We start from the raw sequence: 8,878 nt of genomic DNA, 5'->3' as shown, positions 1-8,878 counted from the left end.
CCGATACCCGAGATGGCAGAACCAGCTCGTGCTCTTCGAGATTATGCTGCCCCATCGCAAGATGAGCCGCATTTGAGTATTGCTCCACCCGCAATCGAAGCAAACAACTTCGAACTTAAACCTTCACTGTTGCAGGCAGTGCAACAGAACCAATTTTCTGGAAATCCTATCGAGGATCCAAACCTTCATTTATCCGTATTTGTCCAATACGCTGATACTGTTAAAGCTAATGGTGTCACTTCAGAGGCAATTCGACTTCGTCTCTTTCCTTTCTCGTTAAGAGATAAAGCTAGAAGATGGCTTCAGTCTCTTCCTTCCAACTCAGTCACCACATGGAATGAGTTGAAGAAAGTCTTTCTCGCCCGATATTTTCCTCCAAGCAAAACAGCTATGTTAAGAGCCCAGATAAATGGATTTAAGCAGAAAGATAACGAGTCTCTTTTCGAAGCATGGGAAAGATACAAAGACATGATGAGACTTTGCCCACACCATGGTTTAGAGGACTGGTTAGTAATTCATACCTTCTATAATGGTCTCTTGTACAACACAAGGTTGACAATAGACGTCGCCGCAGGTGGTGCGCTTATGGATAAACCTTACGCTGACGCTTATCAACTTATCGAGAGCATGGCCCAAAACCATTATCAGTGAGGAAGCGACCGAACAATGGTAGAAAAACCTCAAACAAAAGGGGGCATGTACGAGATAAGTAGCCTTGATCATGTTAATGGAAAAGTGGATGCTCTTGCACAGAAAATTGAAAGTTTAAATGTATCACCTCCAGCCACCGTGGTTGTCGTAACTCAAAATTGCGAAGTCAGTGGAATTCAAGGCCACACCCCTACAGATTGTCAACTCCTAACAGGAATCCAAGCAAAGCAGGTGAACTATGCTCAAGGAAATCCCTACTCGCAGACCTATAACTCAAACTGGAAGAACCATCCTAATTTTTCATATAAAAGTAATAATGCTTTATACGCACCAGGTCAAGCTCCCAGTCAAGCCCCAGCTATACTTCCTGGATATCAAAAGCCGACCCTATCTACACCTAACAATAACGTTCCTAGGAAATCCAATTTGGAAATCATGATGGAGAACTTCATAGCTTCTCAACAGCAAACCAATAAAGAATTCTTAAACCAGAATGTACACACTAGCGAACAGATTAAACAACTAGCAAGTAAAGTAGATGCCCTGGCTACCCATAACAAAATGCTGGAAACACAAATCTCGCAAGTAGCTCAACAACAAACGCCTACTGCTGCCCCAACTGGTACATTTCCTGGACAGCCCCAACCTAATCCGAAAGGCCACGCTCATGCAATTATACTAAGAAGTGGAACAGAGGTAGAAGGACCGTCTGACCCAAGCATTGAGAACCAAAACTCTAAAAAGTCAACTGAGGAAGAAGGTAGACCTAAGGAAAAGGAAGAGAGTAATAAAGAAACCGTAGAAAACAAAGAACCTTATGTACCTCCGTCGCCTTACAAACCACCTATCCCTTACCCTCAAAGGCTAATTAAAACCAAAGACCAGGGCCAATTTAAGAAATTTGTTGACCTACTGAAACAATTAAACGTCACGATTCCTTTTACAGAAGCTATTACGCAGATGCCTTCATATGCTTAGTTCTTAAAAGAAATTTTATCTAATAAAAGGAAACTTGAAGATAGCGAAACCGTTACACTCACTGCTGAGTGTAGCGCAATAATCCAAAATATGCCTCCTAAACTTAAAGATCCTAGTAGTTTCTCTATACCCTGTCACATAGGAAAATTTGTCATAGACAAAGCTTTATGCAATTTAGGAGCCGGTATCAGTGTTATGCCCTTGTCCATATGCAAGAGACTTGAAATGGGAGAATTAAGACCAACTAAAATGTCTGTGCAATTAGCAGATCGTTCCGTTAGATATCCCGTAGGAATTCTTGAAAACGTTCCCGTGCGCATAGGTCAATTCTACATTCCCACCGATTTTATAATTATGGACATAAGAGAAGATGAAGTTACCCCCCATTATATTGGGAAGACCATTCTTAGCAACCGCCGGTGCTATCATAGACGTAAAATGAGGACGACTCACTTTCGAAGTAGGAGAAGAGAAAATTGAGTTCATTCTTTCCAAATTTTTGAAAGCACCTGCAATAGAAGACAAATGTTACTTCATGGATATCATCGACGAATGCATAAAAGAAACAGAATTAGAAAATGATGATTTATCCGACTATCGTGTAGAAGACAAACTGAACCAATGTTTAGCAATAACATCGGATCCTACGCAATGCCTTAAGAAACCAACCCTCGACCTGAAAACACTTCCCAAAAATCTGAGATATGAATTCCTAGACTCAGAACTTGAACGACCAGTGATAGTCAATGCAGACCTAGGAAAACTTGAAACCGGAAAACTCCTACATATCTTAAGAAAATATCCAACCGCACTAGGATACAACATCACCGATCTTAAAGGGATAAGTCCTTCTATTTGTATGCACCGCATCATGCTAGAAGAAGACTGTAAAACTTCTAGGGAACATCAGAGGAGACTAAACCCAATCCTGAGTGAGGTAGTGAAGAAGGAAGTAACGAAGTTATTAGAGGCAGGTATCATATATCCTATATCCGATAGCAAATGGGTTAGTCATGTACACGTAGTACCAAAGAAAGGAAGTATAACAGTGATCGAAAATGAAAAAGGAGAAACTATAACCAAACGAATTGAATCGGGATGGAGAATGTGCATTGACTATAGGAAGACAAACAAAGCAACCCGAAAAGATCATTTTCCTTTACCATTCATAGACCAGATGTTAGAACGATTAGCCAAGCATTCTCATTTCTGCTATCTAGACGGTTACTCAAGCTTCTTTCAAATACCAATTCATCCTGATGACCAAGAAAAGACAACGTTCACATGTCCCTTTGGTACCTTCGCTTATCGACGAATGCCGTTTGGCTTGTGCAATGCTCCTGCAACCTTCCAAAGGTGCATGATGGCCATATTCGCCGATTTTCTCGAAAACATCATGGAAGTCTTTATGGATGACTTTTCCATATGCGGACAAAGTTTCGAAGAATGCCTTGAAAACCTAGAAAGAGTTCTATAACGATGCGTAAAAGTAAACCTAGTACTTAATTGGGAAAAATGTCACTTTATGGTACAAGAAGGAATTGTTTTAGGACACATCATATCAAATAGAGGAATTGAAGTAGACAAAGCCAAAATAGAAGTAATCGAAAACCTTCAACCTCCGAAAACTGTGAGAGAAATACGAAGCTTCTTAGGACATGCCGGTTTTTACCAACGATTCATTAAAGATTTCTCTAAAATAACTAAACCTTTAACCGGATTATTAATGAAAGATGCTGAATTCATCTTCGACAATAAATGTTTAGAAGCATTTCAAACACTTAAACAAGCATTGATCTCCGCGCCCATAATGCAGACCCCAGATTGGAATGAACCATTCGAAATAATGTGTGACGCAAGTGACTACGCCGTAGGCGCTGTTCTAGGACAACGAAAGGATAAAAAACTTCACGTCATATATTATACGAGTAGAACTCTAGATGAAGCACAAATGAATTACGCCACGACCGAGAAAGAAATTTTAGCAGTAGTATTTGCACTAGATAAATTTCATTCCTACTTGGTCAGAGCTAAAATAATCGTTTACACTGATCACGCTGCCATTAAGTACCTCTTAACAAAAAAGGATGCTAAACCTAGACTCCTAAGGTGGATCTTGTTGCTACAAGAATTTGATTTGGAAATCAAAGATAAAAAAAGGAACTGAAAACGTAGTAGCAGATCACCTCTCTAGACTTGAAAACCTGGAACCGGAAAGAACATCGATCAACGATGATTTCTCGTACGATAAACTTATAGCTAATTTGGAAGAAAATAGAGCTGATGAACAGGTAGAGACCACCTTGGTTGTATGCGTTACACCATGGTATGTCGATTTTGTCAATTATTTAGCCGCCAGAGTGGTTCCACTTGATTTATCATACCAACAAAAGAAACGATTCTTCCATGACATAAAACATTATTACTGGGACGACCCTTTACTTTTCAAAAGAGGCCCCGATGGTATTTTCCGTCGCTGTATACCTGAAGAAGAGGTAGAAAGTATAATCCAACATTGTCATTCCGCTCCTTACGGTGGACACGCAAGTACATCCAAAACCTGCTCCAAAATCCTACAAGCCGGTCTTTATTGGCCAAACATATGGAAAGATGTGCATGCTGCTGTCAAGAAATGCGATAGGTGTCAACGCACATGAAACATATCTAGACGTGACGAGATGCCACAAAAAGGCATTTTGGAAGTAGAAATTTTCGATGTGTGGGGAATAGATTTCATGGGACCTTTTCCACCCTCTTTCGGTAACAAGTACATACTCGTAGCGGTTGACTACGTATCAAAATGGATTGAGGCTTTAGCTTCTCCAACAAACGACACACGGGTAGTAATTAAACTCTTCAAGAATATAATCTTTCCAAGATTTGGTGTCCCAAGAATAGTAGTCAGTGACGGTGGATCGCATTTCATATCTAAGATACTCGAAAAATTATTGTTTAAGTATGGTGTAAAACATCGAGTAGCAACACCTTATCATCCTCAAACTAGTGGACAAGTGGAAGTGTCTAATAGAGAAATTAAAAAAAAATTGGAAAAAACAGTCGCTACATCGAGGAAAGACTGGTCATCAAAATTACCCGAAGCTTTATGGGCATACCGAACCGCTTACAAAACTCCCATAGGAACAACCCCATTTAAGCTTATCTATGGTAAATCTTGCCACCTCCCGGTAGAGTTAGAACATAAGGCCTATTGGGCTATTAAAAATTTAAATTTAAACTATAAGGCCGCCGGTGAAAAGCGAATTCTTGATATAAACGAATTAGAGGAACTTAGACAAGACGCATACGAAAATGCCAGAATCTACAAAGAAAGAACGAAAAAATGGCATGATAAACGCATATCAAGAAAAACTTTCAAACAAGGCGATGTAGTCCTTTTGTTCAACTCTAGACTTAAGTTATTCCCAGGAAAGCTACGCTCTAGATGGTCTGGCCCTTTCCAAGTCACTAATGTCTTTCCCAGTGGAGCTGTAGAAATTAAAGGAAAATCTATCGAATTATTTATCGTAAACGGGCAGCGTCTAAAACATTATCACTATGATGAAAACAATGAAGACTCGCAAGTCATGCACTTAGACGTATTGTCTCCAAAATTAATAGATTAACATTTAATAGTTTTATGTCGAGCTTGCGACATTAAACAAAGCGCTTCGTGGGAGACAACCCACAAATTTTTATATTTTCTTTGATTATTCTTTTTTATTTTATTCAGTTTTCATTCTTCATATTCTTTATTTTAATTAAAAAAATTCTTTTCTTCTTTCAGCATCTGGCCAAACCCTGACTAAATTCTTGTTTTTCTTTTCTTTAGCTAACACTAACCTGATGGGACATATTGATCGCATGGGTATCAAATTCAGAGGGAGAGCTCAGAGACAAAAATTTGAAGAACTAGCTGAGAGAGAGATGCACCCAAGTTTTTATGCTGATGATGGTGCAATGACCGTTCTTGGGCTAAGAGATAGTGTCCTATATCTGCTAAGTCAAATAGGGTGGGAAACCACTCCTATTCGAAGATAATTTGTTACTTACCGGAGGCTAACTCTAGAATTCCTTAGCTCCCTGATCTATTTACCAAACCATGGAAAAGGAATAAACCGAGGTTTCATTCAATTCAGGATGTTCAATATGGAGTATCAGTTTAACATTCAAGAATTTACTAACCTTTTAGGATTCCCTACTTCTTTTGATACATTCACCATGAGCCAAGAAGACCTTTTTGAATATAGAGAGCTTGAGCATTTTTGGGGAAGTTTGACAAGAAATAACGACCCTGAGGAACATGAGTTTCTTTCTGGAAACATACATAACCCGGCTTTTCGTTATTTCCACAAGATCCTAGCACACACTCTTTTTGGGAAGAAATCAAACATTACCACAGTATCACGTGATGAACTCTTCATAATATTTTGTGCTTCCCAGAACCGACCAGTGAACGGTGCCACTTATATGTTGGCGAATTTTGACCTCCTTATTCAAGATGACCGTGCACCGATCCAAATAGGAGGATTAATAACTATGATTGCTAATGCTATTGGATTGCGCCAACCCATGCTTGACTTGAACCCTTTCTGTGGTATTGAGCCTATGAATATACTTTTCCTCTTCAACACTATGTTTATAGGAAATCTTGGACCTGAAGAGTTTGAACTATTAATTAATAACCAAGCTTTTTACCTATTCATCATGCCTAGCCCGATGACTAGTGTCCATAACCGAAATAATTGGCTTTACAACCTGGATGGAATACCTTCTCCTGTTAGATCTATTGAAACCATCCAAGATTATGAGATTCTTGGCAACCAGATTCCTTATGCTGAGTCTGATCCGCACACACCAACTGGTTATGATGCTGCCTCTCCACCTCATCCTATCCTGTCTGCAGAATCAGCAATACCTGATCTTAGACATCATATGCCCAGAACTGATTATAATACCGTTATTCAAGCCTTGATGTCAGAACAAGATGCTATCAGAGAAGAGTTAGCTAAGATGGGACATGAATTTTTGGAATACATGAGTGGAATGACAAACCAATTCCACGAGTTGCTACACCGTGTCAACTCCTTCGCCCCTCTGGCCAGAGATTCTACAAGTGGCTAGAAGAATTGGAGTTAATTAGTTTTAGTCATAGGAAATTTATAGTTTCGTTTAACATTGCTTTTAACCTTAGGATTTATTTTTCGCATGTTTTATTTTGTTTTCAAATATTACATTATGTTTATTTTATTGAAGCTATTGGCATTATTGGTTAAATTTTATTTTATTTTGATTTATGCAATATCTACAATTATCAACAATGATATTTACTGTATGCTACTTACATGGCCTATTAGAAAATATATATACACTATGGTGTGTAGTAGAATAGCATACATGGCAATTCAAATATATAACAATAGCAAATATAATAAGCAAAACAAAAAAATTAATAATAACAAAAGTTATTGAGTTTCCACGCATGCCATGTCACAAGCGTAGTGATCGTTGCAACCCCACCAGCGTGACGAGCGTCACACAAGCTGTCGCGGTCGCCACGCAACCCATGACGCCCGTAACACATTCTGTCACAAGCGTGACAGCGTGTTTCCTCGTGAATGTTGATGACCATTAGGGTCATGACCGTTACCCCCCCCCCCCCCACCTTTTTATTTTCCCCATTCATTCACCTCTTTACTCCATTCCACTCACATTCACCCACATTTATTTTCCTCTCACCCACTCCCCTTCCCACTTCCAAAACTTTTCCTATAAATACCTACCATTCATTCCTTCCTACACCACATCATTCCAACAAACCATTATATACAAATATATTTCATTATCTTTTCCTTCTTTCTACCTACCTATCAATATGGCGGAGAACCAACACCAAGAAGCGCAATTCGGAAATATTATTTTCCGATCTGAAGATGATAACTATCAACAGGAGCAGTTCGTTCGGTTCCAACAACGCGGCATCGTATCTACCAGGTACCCGGATTTAAATTGCTTACAAGAATTAGGATTACTTCAGGGTGTGCAATGGATGCTTCGGCTTTCCGATTTAACTTTTCTTTGCACACAAAATCACCCTACTTACCCATCACTCACCTTAGAGTTTTTAAGTTCTTATTCTTACACCACTCCACCCGGTGAGAACGAATACTTAACCGGTATCGCAAATTTCCGCATGTTCAACACCGAGTACTCACTATCCCAGGACCAGTTGAGTGCCATGCTACACTTTCCTGTAGGAGACCAAGTCCACCCAAGAATCCCTCCAAACTCAAAGTGGCACATAAACGCATTCGACCTCTTTGGAAAAATATCCGGTGTGGAAACCACTAATTGGGATGCACTACTTGCTTCGCACATACACAACCCCAGTATCCGGTATTTTATCCGTATCCTGCAAAACACCATTTTTGGAAGACCCAACAACAGTAAAGTCAACGCGAAGGAATTATTCTTCCTCCACTGCATCTTTTCTATCGACACAAAGGTAAACGCTGCCTCTTTCTTACTTCATCATATTCGTACACTTTGTGCTCAAGGCCGTCAACCTTTTGTGATTTGAGGATTAATAACCACCATCGCACTCGGCTTAAATCTAGGGGACCGACTTCAAAATTTGCAATCTCTGCCACCCCTATTTATGGATATAAGTTATTGTCGCTCCAGCCGCTTAATCAAAAATAGGGTAGGCGGAAGGTATTATCTTATGGTGAATAACCAAGAAGTCCCAAGAGTTGTTTTGCCCAACATTGCCCTCACAGATGTCACCAACCCCAGCCAATTCATCTTTGATCTGAATGCTCCCGAACCCACCGAGCCTACACAAGCAAACCCGCCCCAAGACGAGTTTGATGAAATGGAGCAAGGTGATCAAGGTCCTGAACAACAGTCGGCCCCACATAATCCTTCCGATAATGTGGCTGGTCCATCCTCCCGACGTCGTCGAAGAAGAAGGCCTGCAACAAATGATGACATCATGGATGCTATTGAACATCAAGCCCAACGGCTTGATGATATGCATGCGCAGAATAACGAAGTAATGCAACTGATGTGCCAGATGCAACAACAACAAGCAGAGAGGAATGCAATAACCGACCAGCGGTTCACTGACTTGCTTAACAGGTTTGATGACTTGGAAGTACGTCAACGATCACCAGGGCCAAGAACAAGAGGACGCAGGCAGAATTGAGTTTGGGTTCCTTTTTCTTTTCCTTTTTCTTTCGTTTTTTGAAAC

General features: G+C 40.0%; 1 non-coding gene across 1 annotated transcript; it reads right to left on the bottom strand.

Annotated features, from left to right (window-relative positions):
* Positions 1-390: 390 nt before the first annotated feature.
* On the bottom strand, positions 391-497 carry LOC127099927 (small nucleolar RNA R71). Its single transcript, XR_007794388.1, has one exon. It is a non-coding gene; the product is annotated as a small nucleolar RNA R71 (small nucleolar RNA).
* Between the last annotated feature and the right edge of the window lie 8,381 nt (positions 498-8,878).

This window comes from Lathyrus oleraceus, chromosome 6, assembly GCF_024323335.1.
Source record: "Lathyrus oleraceus cultivar Zhongwan6 chromosome 6, CAAS_Psat_ZW6_1.0, whole genome shotgun sequence".
NCBI lineage: Eukaryota > Viridiplantae > Streptophyta > Magnoliopsida > Fabales > Fabaceae > Lathyrus > Lathyrus oleraceus.
Note: the sequence above shows the minus strand (reverse complement) of the source record. Positions and strands in the feature narration are given on the sequence as shown.